The sequence below is a fragment of the Amblyraja radiata genome, chromosome 1, assembly GCF_010909765.2.
Source record: "Amblyraja radiata isolate CabotCenter1 chromosome 1, sAmbRad1.1.pri, whole genome shotgun sequence".
Taxonomy (NCBI): domain Eukaryota; kingdom Metazoa; phylum Chordata; class Chondrichthyes; order Rajiformes; family Rajidae; genus Amblyraja; species Amblyraja radiata.
This window is the reverse complement of record NC_045956.1, coordinates 33,134,725-33,144,357: the sequence shown is the minus strand read 5'-3', so window position 1 is coordinate 33,144,357 and position 9,633 is coordinate 33,134,725. Positions and strand designations below refer to the sequence as shown.

General features: G+C 48.0%; 1 protein-coding gene across 1 annotated transcript in view; it reads left to right on the top strand.

Annotated features, from left to right (window-relative positions):
• Positions 1 to 8,594: 8,594 nt before the first annotated feature.
• Positions 8,595 to 9,633, top strand: part of LOC116972453 (serine/threonine-protein phosphatase 2B catalytic subunit alpha isoform-like) — a 331,076-nt gene continuing 330,037 nt past the window's right edge. Inside the window, exon 1 of the mRNA XM_033020185.1 lies at positions 8,595 to 8,601. The gene's annotated coding sequence lies outside the window, so the exon portion shown is untranslated. The remainder of the gene's footprint in view (positions 8,602 to 9,633) is intronic.

Genomic DNA, 9,633 nt, shown 5'->3' with positions numbered 1-9,633 from the left:
CGTGTATCAGGCGAGGTTCTGCCATCGCTCTGCCACAGTCAGTGCCACATCTGTGCCTCTGCGGAGATCATCTACAGTGCATGCCACTGTGTTGAATGAAGCAAAGGCGAGAGTACATGAGGAGCATTAGTAGATGGAAGAACGAGCGCATAAGGAGGGATGGAGTCATAGTCATAGAGAGATGTAGATGTAGACAGCGTCGTAACAGGCCCTTCAGCCCAACATTCACACCCACCAACATGCCCCATCTACAGTAGTCCCACCTGCCTGCATTTGGCCCATATCCCTCTCAACCATGTACATATCCAAACATTTCTGCCTCAATGACCTCCTCAATGGTTCAATTATTCAATGGCACTGAATGGTTCCTCTGGCAGCCCGTTCCATACACCCACCACCGTTAGTGTACAAACGTTGCCCCTTAGGTTCCTATCAAATCTTTCCCCCCTCACCTTAAACCTACGCTCTCTGGTGCTGGATTACCCTTCACCGGGTAAAAGATCTATTCCTCTCATGATCTTATACACGAGAGGGTGTTTTAAGAAGCCTCAAGCATTTCAAGAGAGAGTTAGATGCTAACGAAATCAAGGGATATGGGGGAAAAGCCGGAACAGGGTACTGATTTTGGATGATCAGCCATGATCATATTGAATGGCGGTGCTGGTCCGAAGGGCCGAATGGCCTACTCCTGCACATATTTACTATGTTTCTATGTTTCTATGTAATGCAGAATGGGATGGGGAGACGTTTGGGGGAGGGGGGAAGGGGGTAAGGTGGGGAGGAGAATCTAAAACTCAGGTCCTGAGCAACTGTGGGACAGCCATCAATGGTGAGGCAACGGGATGGGAGTGAGGGTGGGACTGGAGGAGTGCACAGTCCTGCGGCAGCTTGGGGCTGGGCTTCATCGTGGAGATGTGGAGACGTAACCTCAAGATGGGAAGCATGGAGAAACAAACAACTGCAGATGCTGGTTATTACATAAAAGGGCACAAAGTACTGGAGGCCAAAACTCAGTGGGCCAGGCAGCATGGGTGGAGAACACGGATAGGTGAAGTGTCAGTAACATTGCCACAGAGGGTGGTGGAGGCCAAGTCAGTGGTTATGTTTATGGCAGAGATAGACAATTTATTGATTAGAACGGGTGTCAAAGGTTATGGGGGGAAGTCAGAAAAATGGGATTAGGAGGCAGAGATCAGCCATGATTGAATGGCGGAGTAGACTCGATGGGCTGAATGGCCTAATTCTACTCCTATTTGTGAATGTTTGGAGTGGAGTTTGTAGCAGGCCCTCCAGCACTTTGTGATCTCAGGGTGAGACCTGTCCAGTTAATATGTTGTGTCGCAGTAAGGACCCACTATGATCTTCTGCCCACAACTTTACTCCTGCTGCCTCGGCTGCAAGTGGAACAAATATTTGAACAATGAAAACGGTAATAAATCATATGAAGATTAGGATGGCTGTGCAGGGTCCAGTTCTTTCATCTAGAACATTGTGTTGTTACTTCATGCACTAAAGATCTGTACACTACACACCTGGGACATTCCAGCTGCTGTTTGTTTGATGCTCGTAGATTTAACCATACAGTTATTGGCAAAACCCTTAACAGCATTGATGAACAGAGGCATCTTGGAGTTCACAGCTCACTGAAGGTGGCACCACACATGTAGATAGAGTGGTAGAGAAGGCATATGGGATCCTTCCCTTCATCGGTCGGGGCATCGGGTATAAGAGTCAGGAAGTCGCGATGCAGCTTTATAAGACTTTGGTCAGGCTGCATTTGTGTGTATTATATTACAGGAAGGATGTGGAGGCTTTGGAGAGGGTGCAGAGGAGGATTAACAGAATTATGCCTGGATTTCAGCTACAGGGAGAGGCTGGACAGATTTGGATTGTTTTCTCTGGAACGCCAGAGGTTGAGGGGTGACCTGATAGAAGTGTATACAATTATGAGAGGCATAGATGGGGTAGACAGTCAGAACCCTTTTCCCAGAATGTCCATCACTAGAGGGCATAGCTATAAGGTGAGAGGGGGGAAGTTTACTGGAAATGTGCGGGGCAAGTCTTTTACACTGAGAGTAGTGGGGGCCTGGAACGCATTGCCAGGGGTGGTGGTGGAGGCAGAAGAGATAGTGGTGTTTGAGGTTTTTAGATAGGCACATGGAAGTGTGAGGAAGAGAGGGATATGGATCATGTACAGGCAGATGAGATCAGTTGAACTTGGCATTATGTTCGGCACAGACATTGCGGGCCGAAGGGCCTGTTCCTGTGCTGTTCTTTTCTATGTCCAATGCAGGGCCGGCCTTAGGAGTTGCGGAGCCCCATTGGGAACAATTTTGGTGAGCCCCAGGTTCCCAGCCAAGGTCTGTCAGCCCAGTTATTTAGTATATACTAGACTAAGTGGGACCCGTTGGGTCCCATGTTCACACGGGAGGGCTGGGCCCCCGACGCAATATTCCACCTCTCCACCAATTCCAATATTGGTGGCCAGTGGGGGGAAGGGGGGGGGGCTTTCTGGAGCGCTGGTATGGGTGCTGTTGGCTGCAGGGACTACTGGTCTCCACAGGGCTTGTATGGACATTGTGGGCCAAATGGATTCTTGGGGTGGCAGCTCAGTCCCTCAAGCCTGATGTGCTGGCAGCTCACTCATGGCTGGTGGGCTGGCAGTTGACTCACGGCTATTCCTTGAAATTCCATTTCAAGCAGAGTGCAAGGCCACCAAATTCAAATCAATTTTCCTGCCATTTCAAGCAGGGTGCAAGGCCACCAAATTCAAGTGCAGTTTCTTACCTCTTCGAGCAGGGTGCAAGGCCACCAAATTCAAGTGCAGTTTCATACCATTTCAAGGAGGGTGCAAGGCCACCAAATTCAAGTGCAGTTTCTTACCTCTTCGAGCAGGGTGCAAGGCCACCAAATTCAAATGCAGTTTCATGCCATTTCATGCAGGGTGCAACAACACCACATTCAAATGCAGTTTCATACCATTTCATGCAGGGTGCAAGGCCACCACATTCAAATGCAGTTTCATACTGTAGATGGGTTATGCATGCAACCTATAATGTAGTTACCTCATCACCACTAACCACGCCCCATCATATTAGTAGCAATGTTACAAAATTTTGAGATTTTAAAAATCAAGTCTGTAATTTATCCCATCAGATAAAGCATAAAAATAAGTTTAATTTGACACCTAATTCACTTTCATATCTCAAGTATTTAAAAAGTTATGGCCATTTTCATACTCGGAAATGAGCATCTTGTTCCCTATTGATTTTCTATGGACATAACAAAAAAGTTGTGATCGTGAACAGTCAAAAGCCCATAACTTTCTTAAAAATTAAGAGAACTGAATGAAATTTTCAGTTATCATAGATTGAAGCATTCTGAAACAAATATAAAATAATCTTACTTGGATGACCTGAAATTAAAGCATATAATTAGTTAGTTACCTAATTGTAGCTAATTTCAGACTTCAATTACTAGATCTAAACATCTATCCATTTCTTAATAAATGATTAACATTTTTAAATAGCCTAAATGTCCAAATAATATTCACAAATAATTCACAATAAAACATGATTTTTAAATCTCATTTACATTAATTTATAGGCCAAATGGAAGGAATTCAGTGTTCAATTGCTGTAAATAAATGCCCATTTAAATCAGCTTTCCAGTGGGTCCCTGTGGAACGCGCTGGTTTAGAACGTTCACATTGCGGTAGATTTGTGCCCCCAAATGCCCAGAAAAATACTGCGCGATATAATGGGCCCAAAATGAGCTACTCGCAATATTAAACTTTGTATAAAGGGATCTTTAGAAGCCCTTTTTAATGTAAAAATATACAACCTACCTTCTGTGGTTTGCTTTATGAGACCCTGCGGTTGCTGGCGGTCGCGGGTTTAGAGATTGATTTTTAAACTACTATAACTATTATTCAAGGCCTTTAAACCTAATAATAGCTTTTGCGACGGGGTCTTCCAGCGATTTTTCGTTAATAATTAACTAGGCTGAACATCTTCGATTTGAACAGCCTAGAGAAAATCGCGTTTTAAACCCGCCCCCTCTAAACGGCGCCAAAATCGCGCACACCCGCAGCGGCAGATTTTCAAAGACGCTTCAGGTAGGCTTTGCAACATACCTAATATTAGTATAACTGTAGTATCCTCCCTTTGTTCCTCCCACTAGGTCCCAGTATGCCTGAAGGCTGGATGCAGTCAGTGCTGGGACGTGTGTGCCATGTGCTATATTAAACTCCTAGTAAAGGTTACAGTGTGTCAGCTATCACTCCTTTACATGGTGTCAGAAGTTTAAACTCGCTATTCCCGTTTACCGGTTTTTATTTATTTGTCCCCGTTAGTGCCCAGTGTTGGGCTTCCTTTGACATGGCATCCTCATGCCGAAAGCCATCTCCCCTTGTCTTCGACGCTGACATTGCGGAGCGATGGTCGACTTTTGTGATGGACTACACTCACTACGTCAATATCGCGCACCGGAACGACCCAGCCGTGGTCAAAGCCTCACTCCTGCTCAACCTGGCCGGTCCCGACGCAATGAAGAGAGCTCAAGCCTTTGTCTACGAACCAGCGGTCCTGGATGACAACGACCAGCCGGTCGAGCCAGCTGAATCGGCCGACGACCCGGTATGTCTTTTGCGCAAGTCCGCGGAAATATGCGACCTGCCCTCCAACCGTATACTGGAGCGGGCCAGGTTCTTCTCACGCAAGCAACAGCCGGATGAACCTGTTGAGTGTTTCATCACTGACCTGCGCCACCTTGCCCAGCGGTGCCGATTTGAAACGATGCGCGACCAGCTCACCAGGGACATTCTCGTCACTGGCATGATTGATCAGAAGCTACGTGCCGACCTACTGCAACGGCCTGACCTAACCCTGACTCAGGCAATGCATGCGAGAAAGAGAAGACCTTGCAGGGGACAACAGAGCCTGAGGAGCAAAACCGGGAGGAGCAGGGGGAGGTACCCGAGGCAAAAGGACCGACCGTGGCATGCAGGGAGCAGAGGGTAAGTTAGTGGAGGAAGGATCGTCACGCGATGGAGGGGTATACGGAATCGCAGGAGGTGGTTTTGGCTCGTTAACCGCCAACAGGTGCTGGCGGCTGCGTCGGTATACAGTCCCTTCAAAATCCACCAGGTAGGACCGTGGCGCGCTGTCAAACCCGACGACGGTGGCAAGTCGTGAGTAGCCGGTGGACGTCTGCAAACGGACAACCTGTCCAGGCATCAGTGGCGAAAGGGGGCGGCAGGATTTGTCATGCGAGCGGCGCTGGATCTCGTGCTTCTGGGCAATACGTTGCTGGACATCAGCAGGCTGCAGGACTTTGGGCATCAGGGACTGCTGGGCAATAGGCATCGGAGGGCGAACAACACGGGACATAAGTCGCTGGGCAGGGGATCCCATGGTACTGTCTCTGGAAATGTTCCGAAGGTTCAGGAGACCCTGATAGAAATCCCCGTTCGAGATGCGGGTTTGTTCAAGCAGATGCTTGGCGCTGCGGACCGCCCGTTCAGCTAGACCATTGCTCTGCGGGTACTCCGGGCTGCTGGTGAAATGATCAAAGTTCCACTTTGCAGCAAATGCTCGAAATTCGGCGCTGGTGAACTGGCGTCCGTTGTCTGTCTGCAGCCGGACAGGGGAACCAAACGTGGCAAAGTGACGGCGGAGTTTGCTGATCACCATCTCGGAGGTGATGGCAGGGAGGAGGTCCACCTCGAACCAATTCGAGTAATAGTCTACTAGCACAAGGTATTGCCTCCCACGCCAGTCGAAAATATCGGCAGCCAGAGAAGACCAGGGCATGTCAGGGACTGTATACCGACGCAGCCGCCAGCACCTGTTGGCGGTTAACGAGCCAAAACCACCTCCTGCGATTCCGTATACCCCTCCATCGCGTGTCGATCCTTCCTCCACTAACTTACCCTCTGCTCCCTGCATGCCACGGTCGGTCCTTTTGCCTCGGGTACCTCCCCCTGCTCCTCCCGGTTTTGTTCCTCAGGCTCTGTTGTCCCCTGCAAGTTCTTCTCTTTCTCCCACTTCTGCTCATTCTACCCCTTCTGTTTCACCTGGCTCACCTGTGCCTCTCCGTTCCCCGTCCAAGCTGGGTTCTCCACCCACCTTCTCTCCCCCTCCTGTTTCTGTTCCTGTCCCTCCTCCTATTCTTTCGGGTGGGGAAGGTGAGGGTGCTGTGCGCACTCGCTCGGGTCGGATTGTAAAACCTCCGGCTCGATACGGAGAGTATGCTTAGCTTTGCAGGTACTGTATAACCAACCTGCCATTGCTGTAACTTGTTTAAATTGTAAGGGGAAGGATGTAGATGGGTTATGCATGCAACCTATAATGTAGTTACCTCATCACCACTAACCACGCCCCATCATATTAGTATAACTGTAGTATCCTCCCTTTGTTCCTCCCACTAGGTCCCAGTACGCCTGAAGTCTGGATGCAGTCAGTGCTGGGACGTGTGTGCCATGTGCTATATTAAACTCCTAGTAAAGGTTACAGTGTGTCAGCTATCACTCCTTTACACATACCATTTCAAGCAGGGTAAAACCACCATAAAACCACACAAAACACCACACTCACAGTTCAGTAGACATTCAGTGTGTTCAGTTGATTCACAGCTCACACAGAGCCGTGACCTCTCCCTCCCCCATCATGCAGAGACTGAGCCACACCCACACTTCCGGGTTTTATAATCTCCCCCCCGGAAAAGGTGTGGCCTTCATGACGTGATTCAAGGGAGAGAGATTCTCAACATTTTTTAAACACTATTAACACTTTTATTATTCATTGATGGGAAGAATCCTCTGCACCTGATGAGCAGATGGCCAAAAATTACAGCCGTAAGTGGTAGCGTTTTATCTAAAATCAAAATAGTGCAAACAGGAAGTTGTCAAGTTTAGCCAAACAGCTATTTGCAGTGCATTTCCACTTCAACCCAAAACACCCCACCCAACCAACCAATCAACCAACCAACTATATTTTCATTTTCAAACCACATTAAGGGCACTCACAGTTGAGTGGACATGTGTTTAGTGTTATTCAGAAAGACGTGACCCTGTGGCTTCCTCCATCTTGCAGAGACTGTGAGGCACACCACTTCCGGGTTTTATAGTCCTTCCCCCTCCCACCAGCAGGGGCAGCAGAGAGAATGGCAAAAAATGTAAAAACATTAATATCTCTCTGATTTTTCATCGATGGGAAAAATCCTCCGGTCCCGGAAGGGGGAGGGGGGCCCTGAGCGAGGTGGCCAAAAATGACGGCCGTAGGTGACGGCGTTCTCTCGGAAATCACGCCACAGCCACCCAAAAGCGGTCAAGATCAGACTTTTAGTAATATAGATTATGAAATTGTACACTAAGGTGCACAATCTCTCCAGCTCCCGTTTGACTGTCAGTACCTCTACTGGCTTCCAACCTTTACCGTAGCTGCTAATTACCATTGAACTGCATTATGTGATTGGACAATGCCCTTGGAGACAGCGGCTGATTGGACGGGAGGAGACCAATTTGTTGATTGGACGGGAATTTTAAGGCAAGCTGGTTGGTGATTGGACGCAACCCCCTTAGAGACAGCGATTGATTGGCCCCCAAATAATCAGGTACAAAAAAATTGACAAATAGGAAAATAAAAATCGCTGGTCAGTGCGAACTCAGTGGACTATCTGTCTGTATCTCAAACTAAACAGTATAACATGCAGGTACATTCATTTAAAATTAAATTCAGTGATTATTTCACATGATTTCTCACTGTGTAAAGCTCAATATCTGACCAATTTCTGTTTAACACGTTTGGTCTGCCGTGAGCATTTTTCTCTCCCAAAACAGTTCATATCTAGCAAACCGATCAACGAACCAGACAGCAGTTGGACGCAGTCATGCGATTAGCAAGCGATTGATAAGATTTGATGGGGCACCCTGAGCTTTTTTGCACTAGTATTAGGGTTAAGTTATTGAATTTATTCGTTTCTCATTTGTTCTCATACAATCTATGAGTATTGTGTTTACACGCCTGTTATGCTGCTGCAAATAAGAATTTCATTGTTCTGTTGTGGGTACACATGACAATTATACATTCTTGACTCGACTCTTCACTCATGCATTTGTGCAATAGAAAACAGGTAACCATTGCACTCTGCGCCAAGTTAAAAAGAGTCAGCAGTTAGTCAGGAAGTGACTATTCGCCTCCAAAGAGCAAACCTTTGTTAGTTGGCTTCACTAAATGGTGTGACTCAATATTCCTCCAGCAGTTTGTTTTTTTTGCTCAAGATCTGCAGCATCTGCAGTCGCTTGTGATTTAATACTATGTTCCGCTGTGATCTAACTAATGGCTGGCCCATGCTGAACCACACACAGCATTGAAATGCTAATACGACAATTAGCAAGAATATTGAACAATACAGCAACACGTAGCTCAGAGGGCACTGGGGTTTAATTTTACAAATGCCCATTTCCCCGATGCAAGTCACTTTTGGCAACGATACCAGTTTTTAAGAAGGCAGACTTTGCACTGACCAATTGAAAATAAATCAGTGGTTGACTGGCAATGTAAACATGATGGTGTGCCTGCCACCAAAGCAGCTGGCACTGTGGGAGGAAGGTGGGGGAGAGGGAGATTAATGTGGACGGACAGGGGGTGAAACAAAAAGATAAAGAGCTGGTTTCAGTCCAAGCATTACAAAACTTGAAACAGCTGGTCACAGGGCTAAAAGGCTGAAGTGCTTCAGGCTGCTGTTGGACTGAAACCAGCCCTTTATCTTTTTGTTTCACAGAATCACTTCAAGCCCTGTCTCTGCATTATAAGTGCAACATGAACAGTGATGGAGGTTGAAGCTGAGGTTGGGAAGGAAGGGGGGGGGGGGGGGGGGGGGGGGGTAGACGTTATAAGCCCTCCATGAGAAATTTGATTTATCTGAAATTGAAGGTAGATATAAAGCTGGAGTAACTCAGCAGGACAGGCAGCGCAGCGACTCTGGAGAGAAGACCCTTCTTCAGTCTGAACTGAACTCTCGTCGGTGAGAGTACTTGTGATTGTCTGAAGAAGGGTCTCGACCAGAAATGTGGAGGGAACGGACCAGAAGACACCACGGGCCAGCTCTCTCTCTCTCTTCCCCCCCCCCCATCCCACCAACAGAAAGGCACCGCAAATGAAGCCGTCACCGATAAATGTCTAAGAAGGAACTGCAGATGCTGGAAAATCGAAGGTAGTCAAAAATGCTGGAGAAACTCAGCGGGTGAGGCAGCATCTATGGAGGAAATAGCCAACGTTTCAGGCCGGGTCTGAAGAAGGGTTGCCTATTTCCTTCGCTCCATAGATGCTGCCTCACCCGCTGAGTTTCTCCAGCATTTTTGTCTACCGCAAAACGTCAATGATTCCGGGAATGCCGAGGCGACAGGGTGAGAGAGAGGGAGTGAGAGAACTAGAGAGAGACGAAGGTACACAAAAATGCTGGAGAAACTCAGCGGGTCTGTGTGTGAGGGGGGATGTGTGTGTGAGGGCGGGGCTGTGTGTGTGGGGGTGGCTGTGTGTGGGGGGGGGCGGGGCTGTGTGTGTGTGGGGGCTGTGTGTGTGTGTGGGGGGGGCTGTGTGTGTGGGGGGTTAGGGCTGTGTGTGTAGGGGG